Consider the following 26,614-nt stretch of genomic DNA (forward strand, 5'->3'; position numbering starts at 1 on the left):
GCCAAATTCCCTCAAGGGTCCAGCAAGAAGCTTTTTGTATTACAAGTTAAGGTTCTGGTGAGACGAGGGTGAAAGTGAGGAGCTGCTGCTTTTAGAGAACACTACATTTAGAGCAGAGTTTCCTTGGAACAAAACCAGCAATGGTGATAAGTCCAGAGGGGCAGTCATGCCAGTTTGTAGCTGCAAAATAACACAGGAGTCATGTGGCACTTTATTCCAGCATAAGCTTTTGTGAGCCAGAATTTACTTCATCAGATGATAGTGAGGCACTTCAAATGTTACTCCTGTTGGAAGACAGATACTAGTGGCACTAACAAATGATTCTTAGCATTCATGGTCACAGCTTATCCAAACACAATCACATCTCACATCCCCATGGAAGCAATCTGATGTCCCCTGTCCTGTCCACCTGACTAAATCAGTCCAGGAAGAGAAGAATGACAGACTTGCAGATGCACTGGGACATTATTGTAAAGCTTCCAGGATGTCAGAAAAATAAATTTTGTTGCAAGAATGATTCCAATTATTCCTAAGTATGATAATGTATGTTCTGTACATTCAAATGAAAAGGTAGTCGTTATTTCTGTAATTAGGTGATGGTGCCATTTTTATATCTACCCTTAAAATAGGGTTGGAGAAATAGAGGGCTGCAAAGCATTTCTCTCTCTCAATAGTCCTGTTAAGTTGTTACAATTTTGGCACTCCAACCTTGCATACCAGGAGTGAATGCTACCCATGATCCTTCTAATAAGTGGTAATTTGTGTACTTTCCAGATTCAGTGAATGCTAACACATATCCTCAAACATATGGGTGTCCAGTTGCCTGTTCTGAAGGTGGATGGCATATACGTTCACACAAAAGGGCAAAGATGTGCACTATTCATAGCATGATTGTTTATAGCATGATCATAGCACGTGGTTACATTGCCAGAATTAAAATGATTGAACAGGGCTTCTCTTTCCCGCTCTTTTGTCATCCCTCTGACCATCTTCTCTGGGTGAAAGTTTGGTGGATGTTAGCCACATCTGATCCTGTGCAGCCACAGTGATGACACCGTGATATTAATGCTCATTTCCCAACAACAGTACGACTTTGACATTATCAGGCATCTTATATCACTTAAACTGAGTTTGCTTACTATTTAAGGATGTGACTGAGATGTGAATAGGTGCCACTGTAATGGACTGGAATTGTAAGCTTAGGTTTAATGCCAATTAAAATGTGTAACTGGGTTGAAAATGCTATCCCCATGGAAGAAAACAGGTATGCCCAAACATACACCACTCCATCTTAATCATAATGCAGTCTCTGACGTGGATTTTTAACATGGACATCTGTGTGCACAGAAGGCAGAATCACATGCTCCTTATCCCTCCTTTTTTGAGAAGAAAATATCGCATGGTGTAGGACTGTGCCCATTTGGATTTCCATGTGAAATAAAATACATCATATGTCATATTCTGAGTATGGTACACCTGTTTTCTCTTTTACCTTGGGTGCAGATTCTTGTCCCAGGTAAGTATCTGAATCAGGCCACTAGTAAGTTTTCCATTTTCATTTCAGAAATTACATCACACAACTGTGAGTTTTTATGACTGCAGCCTTAATCATCTTTTATTTTAATTGACACGACAGCATCATTTGGCACATAGTGTCTATTGTTCAGTAGAAAGTACTCTGGAAGGAGTTTTGTTTTGTTTTAGCAGAGCAGCTTTCTGAATCAACATAACCTCAGCTTTAAAGCATTTTGTCAGATTTAAGGAAAAGACCCAATTAGCTTCTAAATTGCATAGCATAAAGTAGCATTTATTTTAGGAGGGCTGAAACAAATTTTAGTGCACAGTGCTTCGTTTAGCTTTGCCATTTACAAGTGAAGTGGCACAGGGAAACTGTGGTTGGCAGTAAAAGCTAAATAAATCATATGATTAGTACAGGCAGTCTGCTTGACATAGCATTTGATGCATTGATTTCTTTTGGACTTTGAATAGAAAGATCTCTAAATCAATTCATTTCAATTGAATGAGACTTAAAGGATGTATACGACAAAGTAGAGACATACTCCCTAAGGCATGGGACATGGCAACGTGCAAGTGCAATTAAGATTAGGGTCATGTCCTATGTATGGTTTAGTGCTATATGCTTGGTGTATAACTGTGGGCTTCTCTGCATAGCAACACTTTCCTTTAGTAGTCTCCTTGTTGGAGTGCTGAGCCAGAAGCAGGGGAAATGGTTTTCAGAGGCACTGGCAAGGCAGGGGTGTGTGTGTGTGTGGGGGGGGGGCTGTGTTGTTTTTATGCCTCTTCTTTCCAGTCATTCATTGTCAAGTGGATGAAAGGATCATGGTTACTAGGGAGTTACGTTGCAAAACCCTGCCCATTTAATAGGCTTGAATGGCAAAGGCTACTCCATGCCCATTCCCTTGTTCCCTTTCATTTTGCTTGGGTAAGCATGTTATGATGACCACTCTCTTAATTCTTTGTAAATCAATATGATGGGTGCAAAATAATGTTTCTTTGTTTATTTCTTTCCATTAACTACATATCACAGGCCACCAGGATTTAATGTCAAACTCTTTTTTATTTCCTCCCAAAGCAGCTTTGAAGGGTGATGTGGCTGTGAGGAAATGACTAGTGAAAGATTCCAGGTTAACTATAACAAATTCAAAATTTATTCATATACATTCTTTAACTTAATTTCAAGAAATCATTTACAATAAATTAAACCATCTTCTACTGGTTTAACAACTTTTGCTGAGCAATAACTTCTGCTGAGTTAACTTCTTCACTTCACTTCAATCCACTCTCTCACGCCTTTACATCTCTGAGACCATATTAGGATTTGACTCCATTTCTACTTTCAGTGTTCTGACCTATTTCTTTGGGCAGTTCTACACTTCATATAACACTAGACTGTTAACATAATCAAGCCCCCTTCTCACTATAAGCTCTCTCTCTCTCTCTCTCTGTACAGCACAGACTCTTCACAGTACAGCACAGACTCCTCACAGTCACTGTCCAGTGATAACCAATCACCTTATTATCTTATTCCCCCATTCACGCCTTCCTTCTGCAACTTACCTCTCATTTAAAAAAAACACAAACACAGACACAACATTTTAAATCATTACATATGTATTTTTTTTAAAAAAAATTACTAGAAGTGCTCAGTACCTCCTGGGCCATGCCAGAAGCATTTATGAATGATGCAGGATGTTTGTGATATGAAGGAAGAGGAGAGTAAGATATTAACTTTGTAAGATATTTGTAAGAGAGTAAGATATTAACTGCAGTTTCCATGGTCCTTTGCTAAACTGCATAGGCTTTAAACCTCTGATTCTGCATCTGTGCATAAGTGCATGCTGTTGTGTTCCTTGTGAAGCTACCCAGTGAATGCTATCAAATGGCGTGGTGAATAGTCATATACTTGCATGCATCCCTAACAATAACAGCAACCTGTTTCCCCTTTATTTTTTACACAGAGGTTTCTGGCTTATCCCTGTTATGATATGCCCAGAAGTCTGGCACATGGTCAGAGTGACTTCCAGCATAATGTGGGACAGGAGATGAGGCCTGAAAATTATATTTGATAAAGAACCACTATTTAAAATCAAAATGGTTCTTTTTCTCTCTTTAGACCAACTGGTCAGCAAGAAAGATCATATCACTAAGGAATGTGGAATGTGACAGAGAGCACATCTTATAGGTTTTTAAGGCATAACTAGCTAGATAAGATGGACTATGTGAATACACACAGAAATGAAGAGATCAAAGGTTAGAAGAGAGATGAATCTGATAAGATAATTAAAAATGTGTTTTTCTATATTTTAATGAACACTGAAATGGTAGTGAAATGTATGAAAAGTAGATATATTACATGTATTCTACTAGAATCACATATTATAATTGTCATAATCATTTTTAACCTTTTAAAGTGAATAAGATGTATGTGAAATCTTTTCACCTTGAAGATGTATCTCCATGGGAATACCTCTCCCTTAGGAATATTGGGAACTGTTTATCTTTATTGAAACCAGAAGTATAGAATTCAGTTGATTGCCCCCTTTGCCTATGGGAGGGAATATGTAGTCTAGGGCAGAGAAGGACAGAACTTTCCAGCTTTTGTGTAAGAGCCAGACTAGCCAATTTGATTTTAAGAAATGAAGGCATATCTGGGAGAAATATGATCATATGGGGTATGTATGTATATGGGTATGATTATGAATGATGACACATGTGTTCTTTGTACCTATAAAATATGAAGGTCTTTGTCTGGTTGGGTGTGACTCTCTTTTAGAGAGACCACCCTGTACTCTACACAGTACAAAATATCTCTTTTCTTTTAAAGCCTGATTTTTGGTTTGTTTTTTTTCTACCAGTTTTCCTAAAACATAACTGAGGCTAGATAGGGGCTCTAGTCCGACAATACAAAAACAGTGTGAAGGAAAGAAGGTTTAAATGGTTTTAATGAGGTTCAAAAATGAGTTCACGTTACACAACAATACTCCTTAAGTTAAGGAATATGAAACACATCAATTCTGTGTAGTACTCACTATTGACAGCTGTCCTTTTAACAAGTTTGGAGAAGAAGGAGGGGCAAATCTCTCTTCCATGAAGAGCCAGAGATGTCTCACAAAAGAAAAAAAACACTTGGTTTCCTAACAGCAGCATTCTGAGGCTGGTATGATATGGATCATTCATGATACATTTTTTTCTGGGAGTAAGCTCCATTTAATAGACCTGGGTAGGACTCTTTTAACTTAACCCAAATTAGCACACTTCTAAAACTGGATAAGGGCGGCAATGACAATAATATGGCCATTTCACAGTTGGTTTATATGTGGTAATAAGGAGGTCATTCCAAATTCCTAAAAGGTTATTATGATGAACCTTGGTAATCTTCTTGAGGGAGGAGTCTGATTTAAAGTTATCCACAGTGGAAAAGGTCCTTCTGGGTGTCACTGTGGCTGTTGATTATACATGAAACAAGACATTCTGCGTGATCTTGGGGCCATGAGAAGTTCATATATCATAAGTGCCCTATATGACATCAATCCCTCACAGATTATTTAAATTGGCTTAGACTGGAGTAACTTGCATAGGTTTGCATTGGAAAAAAAAACCCTAAATATTCTGGAATACATCAGTATTTCTAATTCTCAAAATGGGCCCATCTGCAGATCGGTAAAATGTACAAAGTGCAAACATTTTCCTGCCAACTTGGTGGATCCTCCAAAGTTTGTGGGGGAAAAAATCAGCCAGCACATGTTTCTCCTCCTCCACTTTTTGCTTTACTTGCAGTAACCTTCTGCCACCAATCTCTAGGAAAGGTATGCTCTATCAGTTTCACTACATGGGTGTAAGGCATAGTGCAACGTTATATGCTTCTGAGTTTTTCTATCCAATGTATCCATATCAGACTGTGTCCAGTTTATGATTCCTTTGGTGTACCTGATGACGGCATATTATTATTGTTGTTGTTATTGTTGTTGATGATGATCTTAACCTTCACATTTTCCATTACTTTCTCTGGGTGACGTTCGCACCAGCTTTTAGCCATTTTGATGTTTGTGTTTTAGCAAATAATATTAGTGTATGCCATACAGCCTACCCTGTTTCTCCAGCGAAACTGATCTGTATAATCTGGAGAGCAGTTGTAATTCCAGGTGATCTCCAGCCCTTACCTGGAGGTTGGCAACCTTAATTGCCCTGGAGGAAATGGTTTCTTTGGAGGGCAGAATCAGTGGCATTATACCTTTTTGAGGTCCTTCTCCTCAACACCCCCTCCCCAGGCTCTAGCTCTCAAATCAGGAATTTCCCAACCTGGAGTTGGTAAACTCATTTCCTTCCCACCTAATAGCCATCCTTCCATTATCTGCCCCTCTGTCTTAAGTTTCCAATCTCCCCTCTCCCACCCCTGCAGCATCTACCTTGGAAAACTAGTTCCATCTCTAGTCACCAGATTTAAGTATCCAAAGATTGACCAACTTTACTAATAGAATATAAGATTATTATTTTAGCAATGAGACCCAACTGTAACTGAAGGCAAACTGTTAACCTATCCATTTCTGTAGTGGTGTAAAGTTTTTTTTTACGTGAATATAGAATATTTAGCATTTGAACCTGGGTTGTTCTCAAAGAAAGATATATGTATGTGATCTACAGCTCAAGTAATAGTATTTATGATCGTGGGGTGGGTATGGGAAGGGTGGGAGGTCAACTCCATTATGCATCTGAACAATGTAGTGTTATGGGGACGAGTATCAGCTTCTGATATAATCTTTTGTTATATCTGATAATCTTTTGGGTATGCTAACGTTTTTCTTTTTTTGCTGTTGGCAAAAAATGACATTTCTGCTATAATGGAACAGCAATGTTAGATGCAAATAGGCAATGACATCTTGTACCACTGGTTATTATTTTTTTTAAAGGATGGCATTAAAGGGATATAAGAGAATTTTACTGCACATTGCATGAATGCAATATTCTGTGAGTAAACTATGTGACTTCATCAAATGTGCATAAATGTTGGTAATAAAAGTGACAAATATCTGTGATGCTTGTATGATTAAGGTCTGCTTTTCTGCTTTTATTCTCTCTATTTAACCCATCTATGGTGCCACACTGTTAGGATTCTAGGACTTTCCTGTATTTCAGATTACATGCAATTATTCTAAAGTACACCTATATTTCTGGCAAACACTCTAGTTTTGTAGGTTGAGTTATTATGGTAGTTACTATGGTTATTTTTAAATGACTCTAACACACACAGAGAGAGACAGATAGAGATGGGAATTGATTGATCAGTGTTCTGATAATTGTTATGGACATAAAAGCAATCACTGTTATACACAGTCTGTAAATTTACAGCATAATCCTAAACTGTATTACAACCTTCTGAATCCATTGAAGTCAATGGTCTTAAAAGGCATAACTGTTTAGGACTGTACTATCAAACTTGAATATATCAAATGGCAAACCTTTAAACCTTGCTGAGAACGTTGCTTCTGACATTGCAATCTCACCAAATTAAAACATAGAAACAAGTTTCACTGTTACAAAGCCAAGTGTGACAGCAGGCAATTCAGCACAGATGTACAAATAATCCTTAGGTTAGATCCTAGGATTCCAAGAAAGCCTTCATCTGATGGAGCCAACCTTCCTCCAGCAGAACAATCTTCTTCTGCAAGACAAAAGCTCCTTTTATTGAAGCAGTGACCCCCAGTCAGTGAAAATGTGACCTAGGATCTAGCTACTAGGGAAAGAAGAGGGAGGGAGAAGAGGAGGAGGGTCAGTCTGCAGGTGAGGATGGTGGGGTGAGGAACCTCAAGGGGCTCCAGTCCCAAATGGCTATTCATGTTGAAGAATCAGAAAATGTTATTCTTGCGCGCAACCATGAAACACATTGTTGTAGTCTTCCTTGAACTGAGGTTTGAAAGAATTACTATGTTCCTGGGTAATGTAATTCCCACACAGGCCTCCAGCCTGCTCAGTTTCCTAAAGTAAGTGGTGGGAAGTAAGGGGTGGGGGTGAGGGGTGGGGGGGGCGCCGTGGAGAGATAGGTGCTGGAGGGCGCGCGAAAAAGCCAGAGTGAGCACCGGCACACTCTGGCCCAGCTACGCCTCTGCTGCCAGATCTTTCACTGGTTGTTGGTCATTCATTACAATTAGAGCCTCACCCAGAGACCTAGGAAGTCATAATGTATCGGTGTAGTATTCGTGCGGATCCCAGCAGGGCTTTGACAGATGTTAATTTTGTCAATTCGAAGATGTTTCAAAGGCTGTTGTGGTTGTTGTTGTTGTTGGTGGTGGTAGTAGTAGTAAGCAGCTTGCCTATAAAATCACTGCTTACAGTGGTACCCCAGGGTCGGATACGACTGAAGGGGAAACTTTACCTTTTTAGTAGTAGTAGTAGTGGTGGTAGTAGAAGAAGAGGAGGAGGAGGAGGAGGATGACTTTGGATTTATACCCCCCTTTCTCTCCTGTAGGAGACTCAAAAGGACTTACAATCTCCTTCCCCTTCCCTCCCAACAATCTCCTTTCCCTTCCCTCCCCACAAACACCCTGTAAGGTGGGTGGGGCTAGAGCTTTGACTAGCCCAAAGTCACCCAGCTGGTGTGCACAGGCTAATCTAGTTCCCCAGATAAGCCTCCACAGCTCAAGTGGCAGAGCAGAGATTCAAACCTGGTTGTCCAGATTAGAGTGCACCTGCTCTTAATCACTATGTCACTGCTGTTCTGTACTCTTCTATAGTGGCAAAGGGAGAACTAAGGGAGGAGCACCTTATCTGTCTACATCCCATGGCTGTTTGAGTGGGAAATCAGCCTGCCCTCAGTTCCAGAGGGAGCACTCCAAGCATTTTGAAACTTCTAGAAGCCTTCTAATTAGTTCTCCACAGCTGGCCTGGTCCTGTGTAGTCCCGTGCGAGCCTGTACAGAAGACACTTGATGAACAACTGTTACAGGTAAGTGCAACTTTGTTTTAGTCTCTCAATAAAAGCAACCAGATTGTGACGTCTCACTGGCATCAGTCTCAAGCATTGAAAATTAAATCTAATGACTGTCTCACTGAGGGAGACTTCAGTAATATAACCCACCATTTTACTCTGGCTAGCCTTCACTAGCCATGAAGCATCCAGAATACCTATGGATAGGCATAGCTCTCTAACTATACAGCCTCTTCTTGGTTGTATGTGCCTCTCAGCAGCTGAGGAAGAAACCAGTTAAATGAACAACAAACAACAAACAACAGACTCATGCTAAGAATAACTTTGGCTGCAACACTCCTGTAAATATTGCATTCAAGTCAGACTGGATGTTAGCAACATCATCAACATATTTTGCACAACTACGTCTCTGGGTATAAAGGTGTGGAAATATCCCTTTGCAGCACCATGAACTGCTTCTGATGGCTAACACTGAACAGATGTAACAGAAAAAGATGGTGTGATGAAAGAAAGGTTCATATCATACCAATAACATGGACATCAGAATCCATGTGGTATATTCTTTACTTTGGGATCAATTGCCTTTTTAAAGAGCCAGTGCCTGAAGGATTGTACTTCTACAAAGCTTGGATTATTAGAATATAGGCACAGAGTATCTGATGTTTCAGGTTGAAGTACAAATGTAATTTTTGTAGAACACAGGGTTGATTTGTAAGTGTTCTTCAGGGGCATAATGATTCTGGAGCCATGAGGAAGTCAAAGAACCACACCCTTATTTGCAACCAAGCACTTTGAACAAGAATAAAACACCCAGTTATCACTGTGCACATTGTGGAATTTTTGGAAATTGTGGAATAGGTGAAATCATGGCCAAATTTTTCATTCTATACACTGAATGATGGAACTGATGGATTCTTCAGCAGATCATACAAGACATCACTCTCATTAGTCTCTGCTGCATTCCCAACTAACAAAGCTTCAGCACATAAGCAGCAATAGGCAGTTAAGGTTACTGCCAGTGGTCACCAAAGCATCACTGCCCAATTGTGGAGCAATTTTTCAACCATTTTAAAGACCTTTGCCAGGAATATTGTTAGCCATGCATATCAGCACAATGTTAAGAAAGAATCTATACATTATTTGAAGCTTACCATAAAGCCGTTTTGAAGTACATTGGAAAGAGGTAGTTTTATGCACATCAGGAAATCTGCTTTCATAGATACAGTGGACTATAGATGTATTCTCTGGTGAACTTTATTTACTTGGAGGATGAGTGAAACTGTGCTTCTAGCCCCAGCAATAGAAGTGAAACAAGTCGCTCCAGTAATATCTATTACCTGTCTGAAATCATCCTGAATCTCTTGCCTATACACCTGGTTATGTAAATCTACTGGCAGATTTTAGTTGAGAGCTGTCAGTTGTATTCAACCAATTCTCTAGGGTGGTCTGACTTGTGAACCTGAATGTGAAAAATAATGTTTCCCTTAAACAGTCTCCTTTTGGTTGATTTGCCTTGCATTCTCAGTAAATCACATGGAAAAAAAATTGCTTCTTACCAAGGAAACACATTGGAAACAGGAGCCAACATCTCTTGGTTGTTCTTCCCCCACTTTATTCACCACAGCACACAAACAAGGCCATCCTTTCTAGTACACCAGACACTTCAAAAGAGCCAGTATGTTTTAATAGAAACATGATGAGTGTTCAGGGGGTTGGAGCGGTCCTCACGGGCTGGTACATCATACCATTATACCCCAGAAGCAATTACAAACTTGCAGCAGGTACAGATTGGGGATTTGTGATAGACTTCATTTAAGTTGAAAGCAACTGCATCTTGTTGACATGTCTTAAATCATAAGTGAGGTTTATGTTCTGTCACATTTTCTGTGCTTCATTGAAGCATTAATGGCAAAATCTTGACGGTAAAAAGACCAAGGGATAACCCTTGTAAACCTGTTCATTTATTTAGTTCATTTTTTTTGCTAAACTCAGTAGATAGATTAGATATATATGGTTTTTAAATTGGGGGCTTGCATGTCCAGGTTTTCTATTATTATTGTACTTGCATTGGTGTTTATTCCATTTGTGCCTAGATGTGCAGAGGTTTCATCTGGTGAATAACCACAGGACACGTCTTGGAATTAAAATGGGCTGCAGCCCTTTTTATTGAGGCAGAAGCTGGGCAAGCAAGAGGAGCACATCCATCCAGCAGCCAGTCAGCACCCCTGGCTGACCCCGGCAACAACCCCAATCCCTATTGGGGAGGACAGAGAGGTACTGGGCCACCAGGACTCCTGCCCTTTGTTGCCCCCTAACTGCTGGGGTGTCAGGATTGAATTGCAGAGGCCTCTGCGGCATGCGCCATGAGCCCGTCCCACCCCAAGCCTCTTATGGAGGCCCCCAACCAGAGGTGGGATTTAACCAGTTCTCACCACTTCTCTAGAAGTGGTTACTAATTTTTTCTGAGTGCCGAAAAGGGGTTACTAAAGCAACCTCCCTGCCCAATAGGGACTGGAGGTGTGTGTGTGCGGCGGCGCCACTGTTTGAATCCCACCACCATTGGAACCTGTTATTAAAAATTTTTGGATCCCACCACTGCCCCCAACTGTGGGAAGGTCCATCGCGCCAGCTCAGCCTCCCCACAAGAATGGCTCCTCTGCCCAAACTGCTACAGAGCTCTCCAGCCAGTCCAATGCCCCATTCAGATAGGTGCTCACCATTCGAACGAAAGAGCACATGCTCTTGAGTGGTTATATCAGGGTGTGGGATAATGCTACCGCTGAGCTCCCAGACCACCTGCGCTGCCGCCTTGCACACTTTTTGGCATGCCAAACCCACTTTTCTCAGTTCCTGGCACCTATCCACAGGAGCCATGGGAGAAGCCAAGACCAAAATAATTTAACTTCCAGTAGAAGCTCCATTACCTCACGGAGGCTGGCCGCCATCCATAAGGACAGTTCCAGGCCCTTCAACGCTGGGAGGTCATTCTCACCGAGGTGGATAACAATCCTTGAGGCACACCGAACCTCAGAAGGGCATCCCAGATAGCGCACAGCAGTGACTCCCAGCGCATACCATGCTGGCCGAGCCAAATGACATCCACGTCCTTTTCCAGGTCCAAGTCTGCACCCCAGCCAGAAGAGAGTGCGTACTGGCCTGCCCAGTGGACGATACTGTGCACGATGATCCAAATCTGGGTCCACCTGCTTTGTGGCTCTGGGTAAACATTAAACAACAGGTGACGTCTCATGTATGTTCTGTAAGCTAACGACTGCCAACGACCCACTGCCTGGATTTTTCCTGGGGATTAGCCATCGCAGGCCGCTGAAGTGGTGGCACCAATCCTGAATGAATGAAGGCTAAACTCCCCTGAAGGGAGGCCAAGCCCACCAATTCCCATGCATAAAACAAAGGCCAGTTGAAAGCGGGCCAATGGGCTGCCGTCCTGATGCACCAGGAATAAGCTTTGTACTGGCAGGCGCTTGGCCATGTAGGCCAGGGTTATGGCCACCATGCAAAATTTACCAGGGGCCCTGGGGAGGGAAAACCCGCGTACCCCACCACAGTCAGCCAGATGTAAATGCCACCATCCCCGACTGTTACATTGGGGACAAATAAAGCCTGATAGCCTGTGCAATACCTAGAGTGGGGGACCAACTCACTAGCCCTGAAGGCCTCAAAGAATGCCAGCATGAAAGCTGCGTGAAATAAAGAAACTTCAAAGGGGGAATCACAGAAGATGGATGCCCTGTCCACAAGGGACTGAAGTATTTCCTTAGATATAAGCTGCCTAGTGTCCCCCATATGTAGGCTGGCATGGCGTCAACCTGCCAGCATTCTACGCACCAGGTAGGACGTTATGGGATTTGGGGCCCCCATGGTCTTGTAGAAGAAGGACAGGGCAGCCATGTGCACCCACATGGACCTGGGGCAAAGTCCTGCTAATTCAAGTGCGAAGTAGGAGACCTTCTGTAATCACCAAGGCTCCACAGCCGCTCTGGGAAGGTCTCCGGGTGTGGGCCGGCCTCTGGGGCCAGGGTGTAGCAGCGATCCACCTGGCGGTGGGACAAAGCATCAGCAATGTTATTCTCTGTTCCTGGGATAAAAACAGCATGAAAGGAGATATTCTTCAGGCATAATGAAACCGGCTCTCTCACTAACCGCATCACCCTGCTCAAGCGGCTGGACTGCCTCTTGACCACTCGGACAATTGCCTGATTATTGCACCAGAAGTGAACAGAATGGTCCTGAAAATTATCCTTCCAGAGGTGAACCACAATGACCAATGGGAAAAATTCCAGAAAGGTCATTTCCCTAATAATTCCAGAAGCCGTCCAGGAGGGAGGCCCAAGACCCTAAGACCAGCTACCATTGAAATAGACCCCAAAACCTGCACTCCTCGCAGCATCCATGTGGACCTGAAACTCTCTTTCCAGGGTAAGAGGGGTTTGCCAAAGGGTAACCCCATTATAATTAGACAAGAAAATAAGCCAAACCCTTTGATCCTCTTGCAGATCTGCCATGATCCTGATCCAATGATGTGGGGCAAAATGACCCGCCATAGAATGAAACAAATGGGCGCAAAAGGCTCTCCCCGGGGAAATTACCCTACAAACAAAATTCAAATGTCCCAACAGGGACTGGATTTCCTGCAACCTACACTTTTCTTCAGAATGGTAAGTTTAAGCAGCCCCAAGGGGGCGGCCAACTTCTCTGTGGGGAGGGAGGAAGTGCCCACCTCCGTATCCAACAAAATCCCCAAATAAACTGAGCCCATGATGGCGAACCTATGGCATGCGTGCCACGAGGCCTCTCACAGGGCATGCGAGTGCTCAGATCTCCCCCTCCCCCAAGCAGGTCGCTGCCGCCATTCCCCCTCTGCCCAAGGGAGAAGGCAGCCACCTTCTCCCTCAGGCAGAGGGGGAATGACAGCTGCAACCTGCTTGGGACCACCTGCTCTTGCGGTGCGGGAGCCTGCAGCGTGGAGCAGGGAACCCCCTCTGCCTGAGGGAGGAGGTGCTTGCCTTCTTCCTCGGGCAGAGGGGGAGGCGGTGGCAGCAGCAGTGGCCTGTTCTTGCATTGCGGGAGCAGGCTGCGCCGAGCAGGGAACCCCTTCTGCCCAGTTACAGAATTTGGAAGTCCCAGTAGACAATGGGGGAAAAAGAGATTGAACACTCTCTAAATTGGAAGTGGTTTTAACTCCCCCAAACTGGGACTCCATAAAGTAGTTGAGGCAATAGTTTTAATTGCAGCAGGCACAAACTGTCCACGTTGGCAGATATTTTACCACTTTCCTTCAGTAGCCCTCAGTTGCTTCTAGTCCTCCCCGCCCCACCCAAAGGTTATATGGCACTCCTAAACTACATTCTGTGCAGTACTAAGGGCTTAAATAAGGGGGGAGGGGGTTAAGAAAAACTACTCACTATTTTGTGAATGGAGAGCTTGCTCTATCTTCAATTGATAATGAAATTCGAAATAGCAAGCGATTTTGCCTGTTGCCCTTTGTTACTGTAAACACCCTCTCTCCACTAACTGGTGCCACATGGCATTTCATTCAGGAGGATTCCAGGAACATCAGCAAAAGAGTTTTCAAGGATCTGAGAGATCTGATAGGGAAGATCAATATCTTCAAGCTCCTTGTGCTTACAGTGATTAGGATCCAACCTACTGTGTTTCTAGCAAATGTTTACAATCACTGATGAATCCTAATAATCCCCACTACTGAATGTCTATAATCCCCAGTTCCAAACACGATTTTGGCTTAGAGCAGAATTGCATATGGATGTGTACCGGGAAGGGGGGGGGGGGCTGGTATTTTCCAGATTCAGATTTTGGGAAAGGCATATACCTTGTGTTTTGAAACATTTGGATCCTCTGATACGGTTTCAAGATTTGAGTTTTTTTCAAATGTTTTTGGAATTTTAGAATTATGGGGTTCTATAATTCACTATGGGGCCTGTAATGGCTGTTATTTCAGGGGTCCCAAATGGTTGTTGTTCAACCAAATGACACCAAAATTACAGTGAACCTAATGCTGTTTGTCCAACAAAGACTTCCTAAGTTTCAAGTGAATTGGACCAAAGGGGAAATTTTATGGAGCCGACCCAACCTCCACTGTGGCCGTGCGGAAACGGCCCTAGAGACAGAGCTCTAGAGACAGGTAACTGAAGCTCCTATTCCTCCCACCTTGTAAAGAAGAAACACAATAGCAACAAAGCATGCATGAGCTTCCTCCACAAGTAGAAAAGTTGTTCTTTCAGAGGAACTGTTGCTGCACTAATGCAATGCTCCATTGGATCCATTTTTTCTGAAAGGTCAGCTATGGCTATGCACCCCCAAACAGTAGAAAAAGCTATTATGTCAGAAATGTGAGACTTACTTGGCTGTCATTATCTATTATTAATCTGGCTTTAATAGCCAAGATGGAGTTATCTAGTTCCCAGTCATTTGGAACACCAATAGCTTTCCTAATAGACAGAACTATAATGAGTGATTGTCACTATAGATGAAAATATGCTTGCCTCTAAGTATGTCTGTATGATTATTGCTGTGTCGAAGATTCTGGCATTCATCCCTTCTTGTACATAGAAATCCTGCAGAATATGATGAAAGCTAGGCTCCCTGGTAGGCTAGCTTTTAATGGGCAGGGACTTTAAACACAAGCATGAAATTTCCACACACAACAACGCATTCTGAAATAGAAATACATGTTGTGCTTTTTCTGAACAATTCTTGGAGTGAGAAATTTAGATTTTATAAGGTTAATGGCAGAAAACCAACACAAGCATATAGCAAGAGTAAAAGCTAGATGCCTGAGTTTTCAAGTGATATAATGGCAAACACTGTCCTTACACCAGTGGAGGGAAAATACTAATGATGGGATTCCTGATTGACATTTGGCACTAGTTATAGACTTACTAAAGTTACTTTCTGAAGACCCTAGTGACATGTGTGATACTTTGACTGGTAACACTCTAGAGCTTATTTTAAATGCATTATAAAGGTTGTTGTTGTCGTTGATACTTTGACAATGAACTAAGTATATCCAATTTCACTATGTGGAAAAATGGCAGCTCCCCATTTTTAAAAACCAATTAACAACCTCATGGTAACTGTGCAGGACTACTATAGGTTGCGGGACAATGCAGCATCCCAAATGAGAATGTCAGACCTGAAAGAAAAATGCCAGTGTCTTCTGGTCTGGGTTTAGATGCTTCTCACAATGATTCCAAGTAAAACAACATTGCAGGAAGAAAGTTTTGAGGAAGAAAGTTTACACTGAATTCTGCCTGAAGAGTGTACCTTCCCAGATGTGCACCCAATCACAAAAACATACAGAATGAAGAAAGCAAGCAACCCTCAAGACAAAATAAAATAAAAATAAATAAATCCAAAAGATCAGAGAATGGTCTGAGGGCACATCATGCCCATCTACTAAGGGAGCCTGGATGAGAGACCACCTGTGAGCCATAAGTAAGCTGCCTAGAGCTCTTTAGAGGAAGTTTGGAACACCATTGAGAGAAAAATAATTCTTATGGAGAAGCAGTGAAATGGAGATCAATGAGGGATATTTGTTTATTTCATCAGCCAGCACAGCTGCTTTCATAATTTGCAGTGAATAAGTTGAATGAAGCTGAGATCTTGTTTTGTGGTACATGAGATCCAAAGGCATAGGACAAGAAGGTAACTCTGTGATTGACAGACCATTGAGAAAGACGATTGGATTCAACCTGGTTGCCATACGCACAAATGAAGGAACTGACATGAGAGTGGGGACAGATTGTAAGGCCAGGCCGCACCTCCCCAAGTGATTCTGAGTCCACATCCTTGAATTTTGCCAAGGGTCCCAGAATCGTTGAAACTGCCCTTGCTTACTGTCACATTTGCAGCTCAGTGTGTCTAGGAAGGTTAAAAACCACTGCCATAGACCATAACTTAAGTTAAAACTGCACGTTAGTTGCTTTTAAAGTGTTATTGCGACATCATACTGTATCTTGTGGTGTAATGATTAGAATATCAGACTAGGATCTGGGAGACCCAGGTGTAAATCCCCCCTCTGGCACATAAACTTGTTGAGTGATCTTGGGCCAGACATGACTCTTAGCTTAACCTACTTTACAGGGTTGTTGTGAAGGTAAATCAAGACAAGGAAAACCATGTAAGCTTCTTGGCCCCCATTAAAGGAGAAGGGCAGGATGTAAATGAGGTAAACAAAGAGTTATTTCATGTGGTGTTGAGCCACAATGCAGAAGAAATCTTTTGAGCTGTCACCTTGTGCTCATGCCTAGAGAATGAAGTTGACTAATAAGCACCAGCTGCCCGGTTAGTAAAGATTACAGGTGAGATTTTACCCATACAGCTGTGTATGGACAGTCTACTACTTTAGATGAGAAAATGTAGAACAGATCTGCTGCCATAAAGTCACAAGTTATAGAAGTGTCAAAAAAAACCCTTTCATTCAGATTACATAGCAAAAAGATGAAGTGATAGATGCTCTGAACATTAACACCCCATTTATAAATGCTGTGGCAGCATTTCGATCTGGAGGGGGGTTATTATGGGCCAAATTTAATAGGCAGAATTTGCATCTACAGTGAGCCAAAGTGAAGAAATCAGTCCACGCTAAGTTCATTTAACAGTATTTCACATCTTTGAAAACTCAAATTCTGTAGCATGCAAAACAATTTATATTTTATCTGTACCATCTAATTAATTAAATGGCCCCAGAGTAGCAGACTCACAAATCTCGTTAATAGCTGAATGCTGAAATAAAGGCTGTTCACCCCTACTAGAATAATATTTGCATATCCCCACCTGTGATGGGTAATAAGTACCTGCCACAAATCAGAATTATGAATTTTGTACGCCTAACAAAACCACAGGGGAAATTATACCTCAGACATTCCATAATAATTGCAGCTAAGCTGTTTAGTGCCATCCACTTATTCTGCCTGAAGTGTTTAAAACAGCAACAATTGTAAATGAATTCAGGCACATATCCAAGGAACAAGTTTTTTTTAAGTTTTCTGTCTTGCCATATGTATTTATCTTTCTAAAAATGTTCAGCTGCACCTAGCAACACACCCAGTTAAAATCTGAACACAAAAAAGAGAAAAGGCCTTTGAGTTTTGTAAGACTATTATGTTACTCTTCAGCATTTTTAGTAGGAAAGCCTGGAAAATGCCCCAAACTGTATTTGTTTTATCAGTTACCGAGAGCAATTACAATATTATATAAATAAACAGGCCCAATAGCTTGATTCAACACACTTTCTTTCCAAATAATCCAAATTCTGTAGGGGAGCATTAAGCAGAAAATGTTGCACAGAAGTATAGTGCAGTGTACATTTTTTCTCATAGGCTAGGGAATTGGGATGGTAAAGGCAGAGAAGCAGAAGTTGCCTCTGGTTTGTTTATTTTCCTGTCAGGAGCAAAAACTATATCTTGGAAGGCAGCCAGAATGAAAAAGCTATGAAATGCTGGCGGCTTCACTTTCCACAAGTGTACAGTCAAAACGAGGCAGTACATAATATTCTTCGCATGTAGAAGTCCAAATCTAGAAAGGTTATTAATGCAAAAAGTCTCAGATATTACTAGTTTTCCCCCAGAAGACTTTTGAAGTGATACATTTTTATTTATTTTTTTATTTTATTAAATTTATATCTTGCCCTCCTTGGCCAAGGCCGGGCTGTGCTATCAACAGCTCTCTACAGATGTTATGCTGATGTTCTCTTCGTGCAATACAAAGCCTACCAGCCAAGCATTTCAGAAGCATGCAGTTTCCTGCAATGCATGACCATCCTTTTGTGTTAATTAGGTTCTTGTTCACATGCGTGAAACTTGTACCCACATTAAAAAATCCACACATTGTTCTTATAGCACCATATAGTGATCACATGTATTGTACTTCCCCCAGGTGTAGATGGCAGGTTCCTGAATCATGTGAATGGAACACCAACCTAACCATTGCAGAAGAATGTTATATTATAACATTTGCTTGCAACTCTGTTTTCCTGCAATGGCAAGCCAATCCAGTACTATCATGCAGGGATACCCAATATGGTTCTGTGGGTGCCATGGTGCTCACCAACACCTTTCCTGGGTTTGCCTGATCTGAAGTTATATTTTGATCTTCTTTGGTTTGGTTGAAAGAACGGGCTATATAGAGAAATAGAAAATTGTTTGATTTAGAAGGACATAATTTGAGAAATAGATGGAATACCTATTTATGAAACGGTAAGGTCAAACTTAGTAAGGATTTTAATAATCATTATATTAGACATGCCATTTTGAGAATATGAGATAAATTTAGGCCTAGACTATATTATAAAGCATCAATGTGACTCTCACCACAATAAGCCTTTTTAGGCAAGAAATTATTTAAAAACAGATGGGTAACGTATTGTAATATTGTGGACTTCTTACAAGGGGAATGTAAAATGAAACCAAGAGAAGAATTAGTGGTAGAAGTGAATACTTGTCATTGGATCTTCTATGAACAATTATTAGAACTGTTTAAAACAAATAAAATATGTTATGCTTGTGAATAGTCTTAACAGTGCGGTAGAATTGTGTATGAATGATGATTGTGTTATTGTCAAAATGTATAAGCTGTTGTTCAGATTTGAAACAGAAAGAGTAAAAGATTGTATAAGAGATAGTCATCTTTTTTCAGTATTTTTCAGGTTCGACTGGTTGTGGTGGGCTTTCCAGGCTGTGTGGCCATGGTCTGGTGGGTTTTGTTCCTAATGTTTCGCCTACATCTATGGCTGGCATCTTCAGAGGTCTATCACAGAGGGAAGTCTGTTACACACTATGTCCAGTGTGCCTGTCACACAGGAAGTCTGTTACACACTGTACACACCACAACCAGTTGAATCCAGCCGTGAAAGCCTTTGACAATACATTTCAGGTTCAAGTTTAATAAACCCAGACATTTTTGAAAAATCAGAAAAAAAAAGTCAGTATTATAAATTGGCTTTTTGGGTTTTGTCCTTGTAATTTTTGGATTATTAACTTGAAAAATATGCCTGCCTCTGAGACCCACATAGAGTTCAGAGGCAGAAGTAGATTTGTACACTAGACTCAGCCCAATAAGGTCCAGCTTTATACCGCTGGCTCCGCCTCCAAAGTTCACATTGATTTTGGAGGCAAAGCCTGCAGTTTAAATTTGGACCTGGACAGGCTAAGCCCAGAGTTGAACTGTGGATTTGGCCTGGCTGAGTCAAGTGTTGAACTGTTCATTCCACCTCCAAAGTCCATGAACAGGCCCAAAAATGCCAAAAAGGTTCAGCATTTTTTCAGATCTGATTTGTTGGCTCCCGTTTGTTGCTGTCTTTTTTGGATGAACGCCCCCCCCCCCCAAGTCCTTTGTCATTTTTTTCTGGTTTGCATTTACTGAATGGCCACCCCTAGATTGTATCATGAAATGGGCCATTAACTTTGGATGCAGTAAGCAAATGGAATAATGGGAGAACATGTGATAAAAAGGTCTTATATCTTCACTAAATCCCAGTCTTATTTACATTAAGTCCCAGTTTGATATCATTGATACTTTCACTGGAGAAATTGGCAAAGATGTATAAAAATATTAACAGGATTTATGCTCCTTTTTGATAAAATAAAAATGGCTAAGCTTCTAAATAACTCTAATGTTGAAATCGCTGAAGCTGTTGCTATATTTTTACTCTGTGTACTGCAAGTTGAGCAATAATGATCTTTTTATTGTATTTGAAATTCTTGGCACTTGGCACTTGGATTTGGATTTGGTATAAAAATATTTCAAATGGGTGTGAACATCATGAAGAGTTTTTCTATCATTTATGGTGAACTTGTAATAAAGCTAAACATTTTTGGTTACAAATACACTCAACAATCCAGAAGGTTTTAAAGACTAATATACAAATGAACCTAGAGGCTTTTCTTTGGGATCTTACAGTCTATGGACAGTTTGGAAAAAAAAGGGGATAGAACTTTGTTTTTATATATGACAGCGGCAGCAAGAATATTCTATGGACAAAAATGGAAAACTTAATTGGTACTTACAATAGAAGAATGGTTTGGAATGGGTAAAAATGGCTAAGCTTACTTCTTTGATTAGAGAAAAAACACTTACCTAAAATTCATTAATAATTGGAAACCCCCTGGTAGATTTTTTCCTTAGAACAGAAAAAAAAGTAATGATGATTCGTGGATTTGAGGAACAAGGTAGAAGAACAAGAAAATTCACATAATAGAGAAAAGTGTGAATCTTATTAGTATTAGTAATTAATAATTAATTTTATAGTTGTAACTAGAGATCACATGGTAATTTTTAAAACTGTATTTATATTTGGCACAGAGGAAGTTTGGAGCCCTCCTTTCCTCTTCCCCTCCTGTGGTGTGGTTTTATTATTGTCTGTGGCTTTTTTCTGTCTTTAAAAGGTTTTAATGATAAAAAATTATTCTGTGCAGGAGTGTTTACAAAGAAGAAAAAAAGGTGTAAAACACTATATTTTCTGCACGAATAACCAGTCATTTCTCATCTCCCTTCCTTGTTCCTACAAAGACAAATGAAATTTTCCTGACTGATTAGCAGGAGAGTTTTCTTCCATCACTATTGACCCTGAAGTTATTGATAATGAGTGGTGTGTTGGAACTTTTAAGTGCTGTGAAGCTGGCATACTTATTGGCAAAATTCATACATTTGTGTAATCAGTAAATTAGAGAGGAACAAGGAAAGGTTATTGTTTTGCAGATATTCGGAGCTGAGAAATCTATGTTTTCCTTCTTGTATTAGAAGTTCCATGAGGGATGTTTACAAGTTATTGAATTCTGTTCTAAATGTACCCTTGAAGTCAGGCTTGTGAAAATAGCTCATGGATGTCAAATGTGGTTGTAATTATAACTATACAAGTATCATAAACAGCTATTATCTCCATCCATATTTCTAGGCTTGCATTTGGTAGTAAAGTTATTTGGTATATGGCAGGTAGATATTTCAGAAATGTGTATTATGAGAGATAGGTTGGGACCATTCACATTCAAGGTGTTACAAGATTGTCCATATTTTTGTCTGTGTATGTCTCCCAAGAACATAGGAATATATTTACATTCCCATTTTAACTAGAATTGTTTTCAGGCATTTAACAATAACCAAACCAGTAGATAAGCTGACAATATGGTGCTGGCAACAATAGATTCTATGAACTGTGTCTGAGTGCTTTCTGAATACTGTTACCCTGTGGGTCTGAGAGAACGTCTGAGGCACAACAGTCGAGTTTCTTCTTTAAGTGATCAGTCATCCGAATACCTGAAATTGTTGTTCATGTCATGTCAAACAAATAGTTTGTATCCAATTGCTGGATCATCAGATGTGGAGGGAAGTGGTGGGAGACAGATGATCTCCAAAGTCCTCTTCATATGAATTCTAGATCCACCAAGAACATTATGAATGATGATGAAACCAACAGTCCATAATATTAGTGGGTCCATAACAAGACTTCATTACAGGGAGGGGCAAGCATAGTTCCAGAATGGGCAATTGTGTAATCTATCCTGTCTTGCCAGACACCCACCAACCCTGCCCTGCCAGACCTTGCTTTAGTAACAATAAAACAGAGAATTTTTAAAAAGCAGAATCAGGAATGAGGATTTTATGGCCCCCATAAATCTTCCTATATTATTTTCAGAGTGCTACTAGGAACCATCTCTAAGATAATATTGTTTAGAAGCACATCAAAGGAAAGTGGGCAGGGTGGGATGATTTTTCCACCCGCCAGGCGCATGCCCTGTGCAACACCCCCTATCCCCTTGAATCTACGCTACTGCTGTACAGTCAGATGCACTCCAAATAGCCAGTGGTATCTATTTAAAGTGATTGCAAGAATGATTTTCTACCCCCACGCCCCCTGCTGTGCAGGATGCATCTGACCACACAGGCTCAAAAAAAGGATGAAATATGAGTGCTTTCATGCATGACAAATAGGATGGTTTGATAACCTGACCATGACCCCAACAGATATGTGTCTTTTCTTCAATGACTAAGAATAATTATTTTGAGGATTGTCCATTACAAAAGTCATTGTAAACTGTAACGTTTTTAAAAACTTCTGAACCAAACCACAACCTGGTCCTGTAGCTCCAGTACTGCTCATCACAGAACTTGAGATGAATTACTATAGAAAACATCCAAGCATCCTATCAGGTGTTCACCTTATGTGTAAGTGAGGAAGTTCTATCAAGGTAAGTTTACCTGATTACCATGTTGATGAAGTTCTAGAATTCCTGGTTTATTATTAAGCACAAAAAAGTCTCAGATTGTGTCTGCTATTCCCACAATATAAAATACAGCTCCTCAACCAGTTGTGTGTGTGCTGTCAACTCACAGCCATATCTTGGCAACCCCAGCAAGGGGTCTTCAAGGCAAGTGATTAAGTGAAAGTTGTTTGCCATTGTCTTCCTTTGTAGAGTTTTCCTTAAATGTCTTCTTTCCAAGAACTGACCCGGCAAAATCTGCTGAGATCAGAATATACCATGCTTTCTTCCCTTTCCCTCACCTGGCTAAGGATATTCATGTGGAAACCTGTTTTGCCTTCTTACACTCTTAGGTAAATGATAGTTGGGAACTGTTGTTATTTGTTTAGGACCTGAGCTGGTTAACGTTGAAACCAAAATTCTTCGCTGCAGCTAAGACCAAACAGATGTCTTGTGAAAAAAAAAGTTTGAAGCCAGTGACATGAAGCATATCCACAGCCTGTTAAAAAATGTATAAATATGAAAAAAATTAAGTTGCATATAATGATGAACTTTCCAGGATTCCACTGCACTGAATATGTGAACCTGTAACTTCTGTTTTTCTTAGCTTTCATTAAAATGTTCGCCACAGTGTGTATACTGTCCATTTTAACTAGATCTTCAACATTACTAATTTAAACCTCTCTGCATTTGCATGCAGCTCCTCCACTATTGGACTTGAAAGTGATCTTTTGTTTTGTTCTCCTGTCAAGAATTCAGCTATAGTGCCTTCTTCGCTGTGCTATGTCTACAGCTTGAAGGACAGAGATGTTCTGTATGCTCAGGAACTAGGCTGGAGTTGAATATAACATACCTGTTTTATATCCTTTTTTTGGTTAATTTTTTATTTCACCAACACTTGGGTGAAGAATAGTCAATGCTATTAACAATACACTATGCTACTGTAAATATTTTATTGGAGATACAGCTATGTGTAATCTGCAAAACTGTATGGTTTTAAGGGTGCATGAGTCCACCAAGAATCCTACTATATAAAAACTCAATGTGTTTCAAATGACTCACTTTTTGAAGTAGGGGCTAATGGGAAATGTAGTCCATGAGCATCCAGGAGGGCTGTATGCCCATACCTCCTGGACACTCAAGGGCTACACTTCCTATTAGTTCCTTCTTTGGAGACACAACTGAGCATGTGCAACTGCTCCACTCAGTTCTTCAAGTCGCAAGGGCTGCTGGGAATTGTACTACGTTACCATCTGGGAGGTGCAGCAGGGGTCCAAGCCTTCTGGATGGAAATGTATTTCAGTTCCTATCAGCCTCTGTGACTTGAAGAATAAAGGCTGCTGGTTTGTTTACAAACAGAAGGGGGGGCCATTGCCAACAGATTTACAGTATTGCTGTCCACAACTTGATTGAATCAACAACATCATTAAATGCCTGAAGGGTGAAGGGGGTGGAAAAGGCCAGGCGGGGTCAGCTGGAGAGGTGCATCTACTTTGCACCTCAGTGCATGAGAAGAGTGGGAGAGACTTGGGAACAGACCCACACTGCTTTATCCTGTCTTCAGATAAAAAACCAAACAGCTGAGCACTCAATGCTATCTTTGGCTATCTTTTCCCTTTAAAACAACAACAACCCTTTAAAACAACAACAACCACATAAGCCCAGCAGAAGGCAGGCCACTTTGCTACTATATGGAAATTTTGAATAAAACATGCACATAAATTGATGCCTGATTTGGGGAGATCCTGGTTCCCTGCTGTGCCCACCACCAACAGTTTTCTAGACCCCATTGTATTGTTTTGCACAGTAGGCTTTATTGCTAGTTCGTAATATTTGCCAAATGTATATGTTAAATCACATACAGATTTGTTGGTGCTAACTGTCTTCATCAGACACTGGGATTGAGTGTTCTTTTTCTGCAAAAGCTTGAGCAATAATATGAAGTTTCAGCCTGAGCCACCTTTACAGTCCCATTGTGGGCCACACAAATTGATTCCCTAGGGAATACAGATACTAATATGGCTGGATCCAGTTCGATTGGAAAGGTGTGCTGTGAGGTGTATGGATGTCTATTACCTAATGAGATCCCATTTCAAGTATTTTCAGGTGTCACCCATCTCAAGATTACTTCAAAATCAATGGGGCCAATAGTTTTTGATAGGGTGCTTGCACTTTGCATAGCATAGAGTTGCAATTATGTCCTGTGGAGCTCAAGATGTTTTGCTCAAGGTGTTTCCCCTATGTCTCAACATCACAGTGCCCACCCAGGAGCTTTTGTTTACTCCTTCACCTTTCTTGCCTTTTTAAAAAACTGTGCATTCCCTTCTGGAGTTTCTGAATTTTTTATTGTTAGTCCATATTTGCTTATTATTTGCTCCCTAAATGAGATTTGCAAACCAAACTGGATAATTCCATCTTTACATGCATTGCCATCCTATGATACAGACAGTTACCAGATGGAGCATAGGCAAAGAAAGAATATCCTCCTCGTGGACCATTAAGGTGTTTCTAGGTTGGTTTTTAATATGGTTTTAATGTATTAAATTGTTGTTGCCCACCTTGGTTCCTGAGATGCACAGGAGAAAGGCAACAAAATAGACAAAACTGAATGTGCCGAAATTGTTGTTTTTCAAGGGATGTCCATTATGATTGGCAGTAGACTTAAAGGTATGATCACCATTCAAAAGTACAGACATTTCTCTAAGATATATTGTTGAGATTTAAATAACAGCTCTGCAACACATGTGCAAAGAGCTTGCCAGTTCAGGACATTTAGTAACAACAGAGGATGTGGATTTTTCACCCAGAGGGTGGAAAATCAAGGTTATTCACGGCACCTCCATTATCCCTGTTCATTTTGCAGTAAGACTTCAATGGAGGCTCTTCAATATTCCACTATAAAAAAGTCCCCAAATATAAGAGGCCCCTTCCGCACACGCAAAATAATGCGTTTTCAAACCACTTTCACAACTGTTTGCAAGTGGATTTTGCCATTCCGCACAGCTTCAAAGAGCACTGAAAGCAGTTTGAAAGTGCCTTATTCTGCATGTGCGGAATGAGCCGGAGTTTCTCTTTTATTCTGGATAGATGAAAGTGGAAGTTTTAAATCAAGAGATCCTGGTTTATAAAAACATTAGTTAAGACAATTATCTATATAGATCCATGTTAATTTTTTTATTCAATATGCAGATTTAGCATACCTGCATTTGTCCATTATATATCAAATAATATGCATAATGTATTGGGATTGCTTTACATATAATGGCTCCACACATTTGTGTATTGATTTGAGTATTGTGTATTGATTTGAGATTATTATTACTTGCTTTAAGGCAATTTAAGTAATCATGATGAAGGGAAGAAAAAAATCTATAACATATTTTGGTCAATCTGATCTACTATATTTCCATTTGATTCGGAATCCTTTAGAGCTATATACCCTAGCTGACCATTCCTTTGTTAGGTGAATGGTTCAGAATGATACACTAGTGCTTCTGAATGGCTTTAATCCTTAGAAAATGGTTCTCTAGTAGCTTTGTTGAAACATCCATTAGAGTTTGGAGGACTTGACCCTTTCTAGTGTGTGTGTCTCTGAGTTTGGAAAATAGGAGTTTTTAGTTGAGCAAAGAGAGAGAGAGATAGAATGAAGCAGTCCCTGTCTCCTTGACCTTTCTAGGAAACAGATTTGGGACAGAGATTCAGCTGTCCTCTGAAGTGTCTCTTTGCATCCACCAGTACTCATCCTGTATTTTGGTAAGTAAAATATAAGTCTCCTAGGAAGTGCTGCCATTGAAATTTAGAAATGGGAAGTACGTTAATATTTGAAAGTGAGGGGAAAATCCATTGGAAATCATCCTTCATTAATGGTATCAGTGGTATAATTCAGATGCCAAGATACTTTTTGTTGAAATATTTCTGGTAGATCTTTGTATGCTACG

This window comes from Sphaerodactylus townsendi, linkage group LG05, assembly GCF_021028975.2.
Source record: "Sphaerodactylus townsendi isolate TG3544 linkage group LG05, MPM_Stown_v2.3, whole genome shotgun sequence".
In the NCBI taxonomy this organism is placed as follows: domain Eukaryota; kingdom Metazoa; phylum Chordata; class Lepidosauria; order Squamata; family Sphaerodactylidae; genus Sphaerodactylus; species Sphaerodactylus townsendi.